General features: G+C 50.9%; 1 long non-coding RNA gene and 1 other non-coding gene across 2 annotated transcripts; one reads left to right on the top strand and one right to left on the bottom strand.

The window, feature by feature from the left end:
* The first annotated feature begins 202 nt into the window (after window positions 1-202).
* LOC125412713 (U6 spliceosomal RNA) lies at window positions 203-313 on the top strand. The gene has a single exon (XR_007235663.3). It is a non-coding gene; the product is annotated as a U6 spliceosomal RNA (small nuclear RNA).
* A 2,546-nt stretch (window positions 314-2,859) lies between these two features.
* LOC148122731 (uncharacterized) lies at window positions 2,860-6,654 on the bottom strand. The gene is made up of 2 exons (XR_015737370.1): window positions 6,527-6,654; window positions 2,860-4,677 (listed from the first exon to the last, which is right to left on the bottom strand). It is a non-coding gene; the product is annotated as an uncharacterized LOC148122731 (long non-coding RNA).
* Window positions 6,655-14,668: the final 8,014 nt, after the last annotated feature.

The raw sequence follows: 14,668 nt of genomic DNA, 5'->3' as shown, positions 1-14,668 counted from the left end.
TGCAATGATAAGCGCTGGTTGAAGAAAGGGCATCAAGGGCTGGAGAGATGGCTCAGAGGTTAAGAGAACTGACTGCTGTTCCAGAGGTCCTGAGTTCAATTCTCAGCAACCACATGATGGCTCACACCCATCTATAATGAGATCTGGTGCCTAGAACACTATATATATGTAATAAATTTTTTAAAAAAAGAAAGGGCATCAAGTGCTCACTTCTTCGGCAGTACACATACTAAAACTGGACCGAGACAGAGAAGATTAGCATGGCCCCCTGTGCAAGGATAAGATGCAAATTCATGAAGCATTAAAACAAAACAAAAAGGGCATCAAAAAGGTCACTCAGTCATTTTCTCTGGAAAGCTGTCTTAATTACTCCATCCCCTGCCCTGATTTGGGCAGGTTCTCTGCAAGGTCCCTGCCCTCTTTTCCTCCTGGTCAGAGCATCAGCCTACAGGGTCATCGCGGTGCTTTGACAGGCATGACAATGGGCTTTCTTCCCCAGACTCCATCTTCAGGATCTCGAGCCTTGCTCCCTTTGGGTTTTGCCTTAGAGCTTGAAGCAGTGGAGACTTTCAGTAAATGTTTGTTAAAAGTGAGGAGAATTCTTCCACTCAACAAATATTTATTGACCCCCAGTAACCTTTCCAACTGCAGCTATGCACAGTCCCACATGTTCTCAGTCTGCCTCCCTCCAGCCCTGCAGATCTGCTGGAAAGGGTAAGAATGTCTAGCTTCATCACTAAGACCATGTGGTAGTTTGTACATCATCTGGGACAGGTCCCACATAGCTGCATCCTTGTACCTTGAGGAACTTGTCCAAGATCACACAGAAGGGCTAGAAGAGGCTGACCTTCACCAACCCATCCTCCCGTCCCTATACCTACTGCCTGAGACAGGGTTGGTCCAGGGTTTTCTTGGGACAGTCCCAGTTGACCAGACCATTTTGCCTAGACCACCAGCCTGTCCTCGAACACTTCTCCAGCTGTGAGACAGGCAAGTCTAGCTCATTCACAGCCCGGCAGCTGGAGAGACCCTTACCCCTCATTCAGCATAAAAGTACCCCCTCCCATGCTGGACTGAGCACCCCACCCCCCGCACCCCCAGAGGCCCCATTCGGGAAAGGGAGGAGGGAGGAAAAGAGAAACCCACGGGGCCTCTGGGGCACAGCCCTTGAGGAGCCCCGGTGTTTGGTTTCAATTAGGAGGAGAAATTCCAGGAAGCCAGGCCAGTGCTGGGGGAGGGGGTGTGCAGAAGCAGGGCTTAGAAAGAGGAGGCTCCTGGAATCCAGCCTCCGGAAGAGGCTCCCATAGGGCTGGGGGGCCGCTGGGGAGTTGTGTGGCCTGTAGGGCTGGGCTGAATCCCAGGTCACTGTGTACCTTCAAGGTGGCCAAGATGTGGGCCAGGTGCCCGTCACCCTACAGATTCTCAAGGCTCAGTGAACAGTGGCCAGCGTTGCCCCCGCTCCTGTTCTTTCTCACATTGTTCTCTGAATTCCAGCTTGGGGTGGGGAGGGATGCATGCTGGATGACAATACAATCAGCCACATACCGAAATGGCCTTAGCCAGGGGCTTGAGCCAACCCAGGAGCTCCAGGTGCAAACAGAATCGCTCTGCAGGATAGTCCCCTGGAGACCAAGCTCTCTGGAGCTGGGAACTGAGAAGCCAAGGGGGAGAAATGCAAGGGTCTTGTCCTGTTCATCCTGCCCTCCTTGGCACTGCCCGTGGTGCTTGGCACACAGCAAGGGCTAGGTAGAAGTCTTGCTGCACTGATGGTGATGAATTCTTCTGGGAAATTTCAGTGGTGGCTTCTTAGAAAAGGGATGCCTCTAAGAGAGGCTTTAGAGACGTTGAAAAAACACTTGTAGACCAAAGCAAGCCGAGCTAAGGGCATTCATTAATTCATCCGTTTGACAGCTCTGGATTATATGTCTGTGAAGTTCAGCGGATTGCTAAACTGGACTGGGAGGGTGTGGGCTATAGTATCAGGCGAGAGCCAGTCTGTGGCTCAGTGGGCATCTCCTGGTGTGCGGGCAGAAGTCAGGACACTACCGTGTAAGCCGTAGGAAGCCCCTAAGAGAAAACCAGAGAACTACTCAAACAGAGACCTATAGTTCCAACAGCACTGGGGAGGCAGAGCTGGCTCCAGGGCAGGCTTGCTCTCCTCTGCCAGCTGTCCAGTCAATGCAGCGTTTCTTCGGCCAGTCCTTACCGCTGCTAGGAATCCTGGCTGCCAGAGTTGAGTGACTCTGGATTATGTCTCCCCGCACCCGCCCCCCCGCCCCGAGACCAGAGGACTTAGACCAACCCATCTCCCCAAGTGTGGGGACCAGAGGACTCAGACCATCTCCCCAAGTGTGGAGACCAGAGGACTCACACCAACACATCTCCCGAAGTGTGACACAGGCCGAGTAGGATGGGGAGTGAGGTGCCAAACTTCACAGACCAAGTCATACAAAAACAGAGCCTCTGGCTGGGCACGGTAGTGGCAAACATCTTTAATTCCAGCACTCAAGAGGCAGAGGCTGGTCGATCTCTGTGAGTTCAAGGCCATAAAAAACAAACAAACAAAGCCCCATCTGATATTTTAGACTTTTTTTTTTTTTTAAAATTTTCAAGACACGGTTTCTCTACAAAACAGTCCTAGCTGTCCTGGAACTTGCTCTGTAGACCAGGCTGACCTCAAACTCACAGAGATCCGCCTGTCTCTGCCTCCCGAGTGCTGGGATTAAAGGCGTGCGCCACCACTGTCCAGCTCAGACTCTCACTCTTTACAGACATTCTCACAGCAGGCGCCTGCAGACATAGAGCACTGCACAGAGCTTGCAGAAGACCCTCCTTTCTGTCTGTGGCACCACAGACAGAAACCAGAAGTTCTTCTTTTGTTTCTTTTATATTTATTTATTTGTTATGTATACAATATTCAGTCTGTGTGTCTGCCCGCACAACAGAAGAGGGCGCCAGACCTCATCACAGATGGTTGTGAGCCACCATGTGGTTGCTGGGACTTGAACTCAGGACCTTTGGAAGAGCAGGCAATGCTCTTAAACCTCTGAGCCATCTCTCCAGCCCAAGTTCTTTTTGTTTATTTTCCATTTTTATTTGGGATGTGTGGGGACACATTTGTGAAGGTCAGATTTGACACCCAACAGTCACTTCTCTCCTGCAGTGAGATTCGAGGGTCAGGGGGTCAGACCTGACAGCAAGCAGTTTTACCTAGTGAGCCATCTCACCAGCCCAAGTTCTTTTACGTTGTTTCTTCAATTAAGTTTAGGGGACGAGGGCTTAGTTTAGGGGTGGTGTGGTGGTTGATAATCTTTGGTGAGACAGTCCTGCTATGTGTCTGCAGGCAGCCCTGATCACGCAGCTTCCTGAGTGCCAGGGTTACAGGCATTGGTCACCACACCGGGTGATAATACCTTTCTTACCCTGGTGACTCTGCCTATATGGCAGAGAGAGAGCCCTCCTTGCAGGCGTGAACATCTAAACTAGAGTTGGTTCGGTTTTCCTGGAATTTATTTTTATCTTTGCCTTCTGTTTTTTTGGAAAGTCATGCTGGTTTTCCATTTCGAGGACTGATCCAGTTTCCTTGTTAAATGAAGTTTTGCAAAACTCAACTAATTCAAGGAAAACACTATAAGTCACCAAGTATGGTAGCCTGGGCCTACTAATCCCAGGCAGTTGGTACACTGGGGCAGGAGTTTTGCTTGAGCCTAAAAAGGCAACAGCCTGGGCAACAGAGTGAAAGAGACGGAAAGGAGAAAGGAAGGGAGAGAGGGAGGAGACAACTAAGTAGACACTGTAAACAGACGTGACAAACCCCAGAGGAGCCCCCATCGTGGTGCAACCTATAACCCCTCCACTGGGGAGATAGAGGGAAGCAGGAGAGGCAGAATACCAAATCCATTCTTACTTTGAGACAGCATCTCTCTATGTAGCCCTGGGGATCTTGGAACTCCATGAAGACCATGGAGACCAGGCTGGCCTCAAACTCACAGAGGTCTGTCTGCTTCTGCCTCCCTGTACTACCTGGCACAGAGAACTGAGTCATTCTTAATTACACAGTGGGTTGGAGGCCAACCTGGTTACTTGAATCCTGCCTCACAACAAAATAAAGCAAGCAAACAAACAAACAGGGGGAAAAAAAGACAAACAAGGGCTAGGAAGATTGCTTAGCGGGTAAGCACTTGCTATGCAAACGTAAGGACCTGTTTCAGATCCCCGGAATTCATGCAAAGCCAAAGAGGTCACATGTGTCAGTAACCCCATTGTGGTAGAGGTAAGAATTGGAGAACCCTCAGAAGTTCATGGGCCAGCTAGCCTGGTGCATGCAACGGTACATAAGTAAATAAGACAGCCTCTCTCAAACATGGAGAAAGGCGAGGAGGGATACCAAGACTGCCCTCTGACTTCCACAAATGTGCTGTGGCACATATGCATCCACAGTCACACACGGGAACACGCACGCACACACGCACACACACGCCATAATGGGTTTCTTATAACTCTCCGGTCCCGAACTCAGTCATTCCATAGGAAGCAGGCTTGGAGTCGTCCAGGTGCTGCTGTCTGTGTGGAAGTAGGAGGAGCGTTTCCAGGGGCTTTAATGGCAGAGTGGGCCTTCTGTTCCAAGGAGTTGCCCTTGACAGTTTCACCGCCAGCTGCTTGCTGTTTGCTGCCTCTCTATGAAGGGAGATGAAGAAGGAACCCTCAAAAGGAGAGGCTGAACCAGGACCATCCTCTTTATTTTTCTAGTGCAGGGATTGAACCCACGGCCCCATGCATGCTGGGTAAGCACTCTGCCACTGAGTCATATCCGACCCATGCCAGTCTCTTCTGGCTGATTCTAGGGTAGACTCTAGGGAGAGAACTCTGGTACTGGAGACAGTGGAGAGCAGCTGTTGGGAGGCCCCTTGCAGATCCCCATTTCGGAAGGAAGGCTACTGACGGCAAAGGCAAAGACATAGGTACGTCGCCAATCCCACCTGCCGCACTCCAGCTCCGCAGGGCTCAAACCCACCGGCGTTTCCAGGCAACTTGGCTGCTTCCCACTTCCTTCTCAAGGTTCCTGTCCTACTTCCTGGCACTCGCCCTCCCAATGTGGGCTGAAGCTTCTGATCTTTGGTCTCCTCACCATCCCAATCCCAGGCACCTAGGTCATCCCTGTGCTTTCATATCCATGGTCCCCGGGGACGGAGACGGTGTCTGTTTCATCTGGGTACCTGGCACAGGGTCCAGGTCTAGACAGTGCTCAAGTGCTCAATAGAATTCTACAGAATTGAAGAGGGCACACTTCAGCAGACATTGTGGTAGCCTCAGTCAGATTTCTCGGAGAACTGTCATAGGTCCACTCTTTCTTTCTTTCTTTCTTTCTTTCTTTCTTTCTTTCTTTCTTTCTTCCTTCCTTCCTTCCTTCCTTCCTTCCTTCCTTTTTTTCTTTTCTTTTCTTTTCTTTTCTTTTTTTGGTTTTTTGAGACAGGGTTCCTCTGTAGCTTTGGAGCCTGTCCTGGAACTAGCTCTTGTAGACCAGGCTGACCTCGAATTCACAGAGATCTCCCTGCCTCTGCCTTCCGAGTGCTGGGATTAAAGGCATGCACCACCACCGCCCGACTCAAAAGCAGAGATCTTTTTTTTTTTTTTAATATTTATTTATTTGTTATGTATACAATATTCTGTCTGCAGGCCAGAAGAGGGCACCAGATCTCATTACAGATGGTTGTAAGCCACCATGCGGTTGCCGGGAATTGAACTCAGGACCTTTGGAAGAGCAGGCAATGCTCTTAACCACTGAGCCATCCCTCCAGCCCCAAAAGCAGAGATCTTATACCACATACTGGGCTTCAGATCCTGGTTCATGTCCAGCTGGAGTAGTTAGCCGATTTCATTGAGCTCATTCTGTGTATCACACGGCTAGCCTAACTCCTACCACGTAGGCAGCCAGGGCTTAATGAATAAAAAGGTGATATAAAGTGAGAAAGGCAACATGTGCAACTCAGGTGCACACTCGCTAATTAAATTATGCAAATGTTCCCACTACAGAAAACATAGGAAGTGTAGATACCTGCTGATCACTTGTCCAAGGGACTCGGGTAGGGTAAGTGCCATGCTTTGTGCCATGCTTTGAAGCATGAATAGGAGTCCCCCTTTCTCACGCCTTAGCTATGAGACCAAGAGTGGTCAGAGAAACATGAAAAGGAGGGACTGGAAGGAGAGAGAGGGAGAAGTTGACTGCAGCATCTTCAAGGAGAATCAAGAATTCCATCCTGTCACAGGGTCTCTCACTCACTGTGTAGGCCAGGCTATCCTAGAACTCCATGCTTCTCCAGCCACAGGCTCTCATGTGCTGGGGATTCTGGACTGGAGGCATCATGTTAGGCTGGTTAGAAAGGGACGTTCACTGAGTCCACGGCAAGGGGACAGGAGGCTGTGTAGCCCTAACTAGAGCACAACCTACATTAGGACCTTAGTAAGGGCAGGTGTCTGGTGTAAGATCTGTTTTCCCTGTCCTGACAGCTCTTCCTAGGCATCTTACCTGCAGGAGGAGAGGGCCTGCAACAGCTCCCTGAGGGATCAGGACTGATGCCACCAAGATGCCCACTGAAGTATGCCGTCTTTGATTCTGCGGAGTGTGGCGGACACAGTCTGGGTTGAGATGCTGTACTGTGTTTTGAGAGGTAGCTCGGTAGAACACTTGTCTAGTTAGTACCCATAAGGCCCTGGTTTCCATTCCCAGCGTGATAAGATAATGAAAATGGTTGCTTAGCATTCAAAGGGTTCTGGACCTGATCCCCAGAACTGAAAAACAAATTCTAGCCCAGGATTTGACTAAATGTATAGAATGATCTGTAAGAATCTAGGGCCCCCTAGGGCCAGCCTCCCGAGTCAAAAGGTCACTGGTCCATCTCTCTGTGGCCAAGCCCAATTATAACCACTTTTGTCCCCAAGCCTGCTTTCTTTGTGCTGGAAGTGAACCTCATTTCTTTTTCTTCGTGAGTGGGGGAGGCCCCCTCCAATTCTTGGGTCTGTGTCCAACAGGCTGGGCCCATGGCCAAGCAACCTCTCCCTCTCTCTCCCAATGCCTGTCCTCCCTCCCAGTCTCCTGAGCAGGCCCTCTACCCCCCTGCAGCCTTGACCCCAGGCAGGCATGCCAAATTGAAAAACAAGCCCCTTTTCCTAGGCCAGAGGCATAGGAGGGGGCCAAACCCATTTCTAGGTCAGAGCTCTTTGCCCTGTTCTTCCTCCCCTTGCTCCTGTTGTTGAAAACTAGACCTTGGGGAAAGCTGGTGAGGGAGCGCCGCCTCTGCGAATGCCGCTGTGTGTGTGTGTGTGTGTGTGTGTGTGTGTGTGTGTGTGTGTGTGTAGGGAGAGAGAGGGAAAGAGAAGGGGGGAGTGTGTAGGGGGATGGGGAGAGAAAACAGAGCTTGGAAGAGTGTGTATGGCTGTGTGACTGCATGACTGTACAAGAGACTGGGGTGTGTGTGTGTGTGTGTGTGTGTGTGTGTGTGTCCTCCTGCAGCAGGCTGTACCTTAAAGACACAGTTCCTCCTCCCGAGTCCTTGCCCTCCATCCACCTCAGCCGGAAGGCACCTCTTATCATCAGCTAGGATCCAGCACCCACTGGTCCCCCCGTGCCTGCAGTACCTAGGAAAGAAAGGCTGCTATGCTCAGATCCCCCTCACAAGCTGCAGTCAGGGATGTGGGAAGCGTGGGAAGGAGAGCTGGGGTACCCTGAGGAAAGAGGTAGACTGGGTAGGGCCCCAGCTCTCCTCTCACCAGGGCTGCGTGGGGAAGATTCCACCTTCCAAGACTGACAGAGCCAAAATTGTCACCATCACTGATGGAGATGGGGAGGTGGAGAGCAGGACGGCAACCGTGGTCTCTGTGGGAGCCTGAGCCTCGCCTCAGTTCTGTGCCCTGAAGCAAGCTTCTTACCACCTTGGTCGTTGGAACTTTGGGGGCATCTTCTCAGGGCAGCTTCCCCACTCTGACTGGGGAGCTTCTGCTCCACCAGAGGGTGAGGGCGGGATGCCCCGGAGGCCAGCTTTCTCATCCTGCTTCCAGTTCCTCCCCAGTTTGTGACCTTAGACAGGCCCCCTCCGGTGATGTCTAAAAGAGGCATTAGGTGCTGAGTGTCTACCAGCTTTCTCAAGCAAAACTGCCTGGTTCTGGGTCTTGTGGAAGGCATCATTTGTTGAGAAAATGCCTTCGTCTATGAAAAGACTAGAATTACCCTGCACCAGACTTCAGCCCTCCAAACCTTATCCCAGGGCAACAAAAAATAGCCCCGCCCGTGTTTGTTTGTTTGAGATGGGGTCTTATGTAGCCCTGACCCGCCAACAACTCACTGTGTAGTTAAAAATGCCTTCAATCTGGATGTGGTGGCACACACCGTGAATCCCAGCACTTGGAAAGCAGAGGCAGAAGGATCTCTGGATTGAGGGCAGCCTGGCCTGTATAGTGAGTTCCAGGCCAGCTAGAGTTACATGGTGAGACCCTGTCTCAAAAACAAAAGAGGGAGGAGGGTTGTGTGCAAGTGTTTGAGGAGTGTCCAAGGAACCGCCTAGTCCAGTTCCTCCACTTACAGCTGGGGAAACTGAGGATAGGGAGGGAGGTGAAGGTGACTGTTGTCCAGAGAACCAGAAGTCATTGGAAGCCAGTGCCCCAGCTACAGTCCCAGGCCCGGACCATCACTGATGGAGGAGAAGAGGAGCCGCAGGGGAGCTAGCGACGACCCGCGCGGGCCCCTTCCGACCCCTCCCCCCGGCCCGCACACCGTCCAGCCACCTGCTCCCCCGCCCATAGGGGCGGGGCAGCCGCCCCCCGGTCCCCATGGCAACACGCTGCCTGGCGGGCCCCAGCCTCCCCACCGCAGAGCGGTCCATCTGGCCCCCAGCCCACCCCAGCTGGGCGGCCTGAGGCTTTCTCTCCTGGGGACCCGCCTGCTCTCCGGGGGCTTACATAGTAGCCCCGCAGGCGACCAGAGCCCTGGGCAACAGCGCCAGGTGCCCGCACCTCCCGGTACTACCAAGATGACTAACTGCTGGGCTCAAGAAGAAGTGGATCAGAAGCCACCTGGCTCAACCTTCCGTGCAGAAGGCAGAAACACTTCCCCAGACCAATCCAGTGTTACAGAAGACCGCAAGGAACAGTTCAGTGCTGCGTCAGGGGTGAACTTTCTGGAGACAGTAGACCTGGGGTCTAGGCCTCCAAAAAGTGTGAACTTAGTCTGTTACCCTGTGAAACAATGGTGGTCGTAGAACCCATCTCCTGGAGTGGTTGTGAGGAGTAGATGGGTCTGTAAGGGAGAATTAATAAATGCAGCTACTGTTCTTCGGGAAGGCCACCAGTGGACAGGCCAGGCCAAAGTTAAAGGGTTCTGACCCAGCCTGGGCCAGTGTGGATTGGACCTTAGAATCAGAAGCCAGAGCAAGAGGGGACACCGTGGGAAAGGAACGGAGGTAAAACACTTGGGAGGCAAACTGTGGGGAGACTGTGCCCACCCCGGTTTGAGAGCCACAAGGAAGAGCTTGGGGACTGTGTGATAGTTGGAGGGACCAGGGGCTAGAGAGCTCCTGGGCTTAGAAGGGCATGGTGGTGTGGTTGATTGTCAAGCTTCCCCACGGAGGAATCGCTGGGATAAGTGTGGTCCTGAGAGATAAGGCTCAAGCAAGGCAGGTTCAGGGAAGGTAAGGCAGAACCCAGAGCTGCTCCTGCAGTGGACCGCAGCAGGGCAGTGACCTAGGGATCATGGGTGCTCAGGTGTTTTGATTGCACTGGGAGCATTTTAGAGTAGAAGGAGGTGGGTCTGTGGTCCAGGGTGAGGAGGGGTGGGCGGGGTGAAGCTTTGACTGTGAGAAGTAATTGTGTAGTGTGGGTGCTAGCCAGTTTGCAAATGCTGGCAAATACTTCGCTGCAGGGCTAAGAGACCTATGCTGATACCAGTTTTGGATATATACCCAAAGGATGTTCAATCATACCACAAGGACATGTGGTCAGCTATGTTCATAGCAGCATTATTTGTCATAACCAGAACCTGGAAACAACCTAAATGCCCCTCGACCGAAGAATGGGCAAGGAAAATGTGGTACATTTACACAATACAGTTCTACACAGCGCAAATAATAATAATAATAATGATGACATCTTGAAATTTGTGGGCAAATAGATGGCTCTAGAAAGCATCATATTGAGTGAGGTAACCCAGACCCAGAAAGACAAATAAATATGTACTCACTCATAAGTTACTTTTAGACATAAAGCAAAGAAAAACCAGCCTATAACTCACAGCCCTAGAGAACCTAAGCAACAAAGAGGACCCTAAGAGAATCATACATGCATCTAATCTACACGGGAAGTAGAAAAAGACATGATCTCCTGAGTAAATTAGGAGCCTGGGGATCATGGGAGAGGGTAGAAGAGGCACGGAGGGGAGTAGAGAAAAAGATAAAAACAATTTAAAGAGAGAGAGAGAGAGAGACCTATGTTGGAAAAAAAGCAGAGGGGAAGGCCACAAGAGCTGGATGGTAACAAGGACTCTCAGAGCCCTAGAGCTGCTCAGAGTGTGCAGTGGTTAGGTGCCCTGACCAGCGTACCAGTCTACCAGCTACCTTTCCAGAGAAGAGAATCACCTTTCATGACCAAATCCTGTGTCCTTGGCTGGATAGCCGGTGACACTAGGGATAGAAACTTAGGCCCTAAAGATCATTTGCTGCCTGGCAGAGGACCAGGGTCGGAATTCCCAGCAGCCACTCAAGAGCTCCCAACCATCTGTAACTCCATGTCCAGGGGATTTAGCACCCTCTTCTGGCCTCTGCCGGCAGTGCACATGCATTCCTGCAGGCAAAACACCCAGAACATAAAAATAGGGGAAAACAGACAAAAGGCTGCTGGGTGGTAATGATGCACCCCTTTAATCCCAGCACTAAGGAGACTAAAGTAGGTGGAACTCTGAGTTTGAGGCCAGCCTGGTTTACAGAGTAGAGTCCAGGACAACCAGGACTACACAGAGAAACCCTGTCTTGAAAAAAATCAAAACCAACCAAACAACTCAAGGATTCCAACCTACATTCTACACATGCTATGAACTCTTTCAAGTTGCTTGAGATTTTAGGGGGTTGCCTGGGGTGAAGGGTGCGTAGAGGAGCTCAGGAGATTATTTTGTTGACTGCTCTCTCGTTGGGCATCAGCACCCTCCTGGAAATGCCCTCACAGCAAAGGGAGCCAAATCGGGGAGTGGACACAAAATCCCTACAAATGAGCTCTGGCCATGAAAGACCCATTCCGGGATCTTCCCCAAGAGGCAGGAACAGGTATTTCCAGTTGTAGGAATCTGAGAATCTCCAGGCAAAAGAGGCCTCCAAAAGAGGCAACAGCTGGACCCCGGGGCCTCCTTGGGCAGGCCCTCTACCAGGCCAAGAATTCCAGAGCCCAGGGTCCTAGAAAGTGATCCACTGAGAGCTTGAACTCAGGGAACATTACTCTCGTGTGTGCCCCTCCACACTAACCTTACTGGGAGAGGTGGGGCTAGAACCCTACATAATCATGTTCAGAGCAGGGGCCCAATTGCCTGGCCTGCAGACTCCTTGCCTTGCTCCCATCAGAGCTACTGCTTTCTAAGAAACATGTCACAGAGGCTGATGCCAATCGCCCCTCTGCAAGGACTCCTCAGATGTTGCCTGCAGGCATGGTCAGAGTCTGCTGGCTTAGAGAGAGTGGAATTTCGAAGCCTGCTAATCTCCCACCTCACAGACCTCACACTCCACCTCGCCGACCTCACACTCACACATGTGCCAGCTCCCCCACCCCCACCCCCAACTGCACTGAGAGGTGTTGCTGTGGAAACAAGCAGGACATAGTCGCTCCACGCATGTGGTCTCAGCACTCATGAGACTGAGGTAGGAGGATTACCATGAATTTGAGGGCATCCTGGGCTACATAATTAATGAGACTTTGACTTTGTCTCAAAATAAAATAAAAGGCAAGGCTGGGCTGGAGAGACGTCTCAGTGGTCAAGAGTACGGACTGGATGTTCAGTTCCCAGCACCCGCTGGTCACTGACCGTGACTTCAGTTCCAGAGCATCCAACCCGCACTGGTATATGAGCAACAGACACACATGTGATGCACACACATACATACAAATACCCAAACACATAAAATAAAAATAGGGCTGGCGAGACGGCTCGGTGGGTAAGGTCTCTTGCTGCCAAGCCTGACAACCTGAGTTTGACCCCCCCAGGATCCACATGAAGGAAGAACCAATTTCCTACAAGTATCCTCTGACTTCCGCAGGAGCACAGGTAACATTACTTCACTCTACTACGGCTCACCCTGCACAATAAATAAGTAAATAAATGGTTGTTGTTGTTTATTTAAAAAAAAAAAAAAAGGAAGAAACAGACTCCCAGAAGGCTAAGGAGGGGCAAGCTTTATAATAGGTCATCATTCAGTCCCTTACAGCATCAGAGTTCTGCTGAATCACAGGACCTGGAAACTCAGGAGAGACCTATAGTTTACCCCAGGACCATCCTGCTAGAAGGAGAGCAGTGGAATTTGACTGTGGACCCTTAGAGCCCTAGGTTAGACCCAGGACAGACACAAGGGGCCCTGAGTACGTCTTGCTTAGAGGAGCTGAGGCTAGCAGGAAGCCTGGGCTGGCCAGCGCCAGTGAGGACCTTGGAATGTGAGGAATGTCCATCCCCAGGGCTGGGTGCGGACAAGGTGACCTCTGGGGAGATAAAGTCAAATTCCAGTACTGAGAAGCAAGGTCTGAGAAAGCGGCAGAAGCAGACAGAGGGGGTGGTACAGGCGGGGACTGGGAAGCAAGAGGAGCCTTCCTGGCTCCGAACCCCTCCTGGAGATAGTCATTAGAACTGGGGAGTGCAGTGGGATGCTGGGAGGAGACAAGATTTCACTCCAACTCCTACCCTTACGACATTAGGTACATCGTCCCCGCTCTGCCAATGACATACATGTCAGCAGTGGTATTCCTTGAATCCTGTCCCCAAGCATTACCTGATTACCTGTGAGCTACTGCATGGAACCTCAGCCACAGTCACCTAGAACGACGGTCACACCACTCCCTGCCCACGTGCCAGCATCCTTCCCAGAAAGGCTACCTGAACGCCCCAGAGCCTAGGTGCTGGCCTGGCACCTCTCTTCCCACTCCCTCTCATCCTATGGGGCCACATTTAGTATCTTAGTGTCTGGAACCTTTCCTCTGGCTACCACCAAGCCTCAGTCCCTCTGCCCTTGCCCAGATAACTGCTAGGACACTCCCCGTGTACAGGTGAAGACCCGAGGGCGGGGAGGTAATTTGCCAATGGTCACCAATGCCAGATGGTATGAGAATTAAGTATAATTACATTTCAGTGGAGTTGGTGAGATGGCTCAGCAGATAAAGGTTGCTGCCTCCAAGCTGAGGCAGGAGTTCCATCTCTGGAACCCACACTGATGAGAGATCTGAGTCCCACAAGGTGTCTTTTCCTAGCCATATGCACAGCATGGCTTGAGCGTGTGCACACCTATGTGCACACACAATAATAACAACAATAATAATGATGATTAATAACAATAATAAATGCAGCCAGGCATGTTACTCATGCCTTTAATCCCAGCACTCTGGAGGCAGAGACAGGTGGATCTCTGTGAGTTCGAAGCAAGCCTGGTCTACAGAGCAATTTGCAGGACAGACTCCAAAGCTACACAGAGAAAGCCTGTCTCGAACCCTCCCCCCCAAAAAAAAATAATAAATGCAATAAAATATGTAACATTGATTTTAAATATAAATTTCAAGTCAGTCAGTTAAATAAAAATTTCAATAAGCCACAAAAGTGTTTATTGTAAATTTATCCCCAACATAGCATAGGTTATACTTAAATTAGAATTGTTGTTTGATTGTTTTTTGTTGAGACATGGTTTCCCTGTGTGGCTCTGGCTGTGCTGAAACTCCCACTATAGCCAGGTTGGCCTCAAATCTAGAGCTCTGCCTGCCTCTGCCCACCAAGTGCTGGGATTAAAGGCGTGAATAACAGGATTTTGGAACTGAGTTTGTTAAAGACCTCGTGTTTTACCGACCACACTAAGGCCACATATTTACCACTCACAAGTGGTAAGGAGCTGAAGAGATGGCTCAGTGGTTAAGGGCACTGGTTGCTCTTCCAGAAGACCTGGGTTTGATTCTCAGCAACCACATGGCAACTCACAACTAAAACACCCATGCAAATAAAGTCAAATAGTAATTTAGAAAGTTTTTGGAAAGTCTTAAGTGATGCCTTTGAGTACAGAAGATGGAAAATACTCCCTGCTTAGAGCATTCTTCCCCCACTGGCTCCCTTCTACCTAGCTCCAGAAACCACCACTTCCAGGAGGCCTTCCTCAGCATCCACTGGCGAGGCTGGAAGCAGCTACGGACTGTGTCATGCGCTGCTGGTTTCCACACGACTGAAGAGATCCACGCGAGAAGTCTCTTATTTCTTGGGTTTTGCTTTTATTTCTGATGTGTTTAGTCGTGAGACAGAGTCTCACTGCGTAGCCCAGGCTTGCCTCAGGCTCTCAATCCTCTGTCTCTACCTCTGAGTGCACACCATGCAGGCAGGTTAGAGCTCGCCCTGTCTTTGCTGTGGTTCCCTAGCCCCTAGGACTCAGCGTGGCACTTGGAATGGTGTGCTGCCTTC

Source organism: Myodes glareolus, chromosome 3 (genome assembly GCF_982192425.1).
Source record: "Myodes glareolus chromosome 3, mMyoGla1.1, whole genome shotgun sequence".
In the NCBI taxonomy this organism is placed as follows: domain Eukaryota; kingdom Metazoa; phylum Chordata; class Mammalia; order Rodentia; family Cricetidae; genus Myodes; species Myodes glareolus.
Note: the sequence above shows the minus strand (reverse complement) of the source record. Positions and strands in the feature narration are given on the sequence as shown.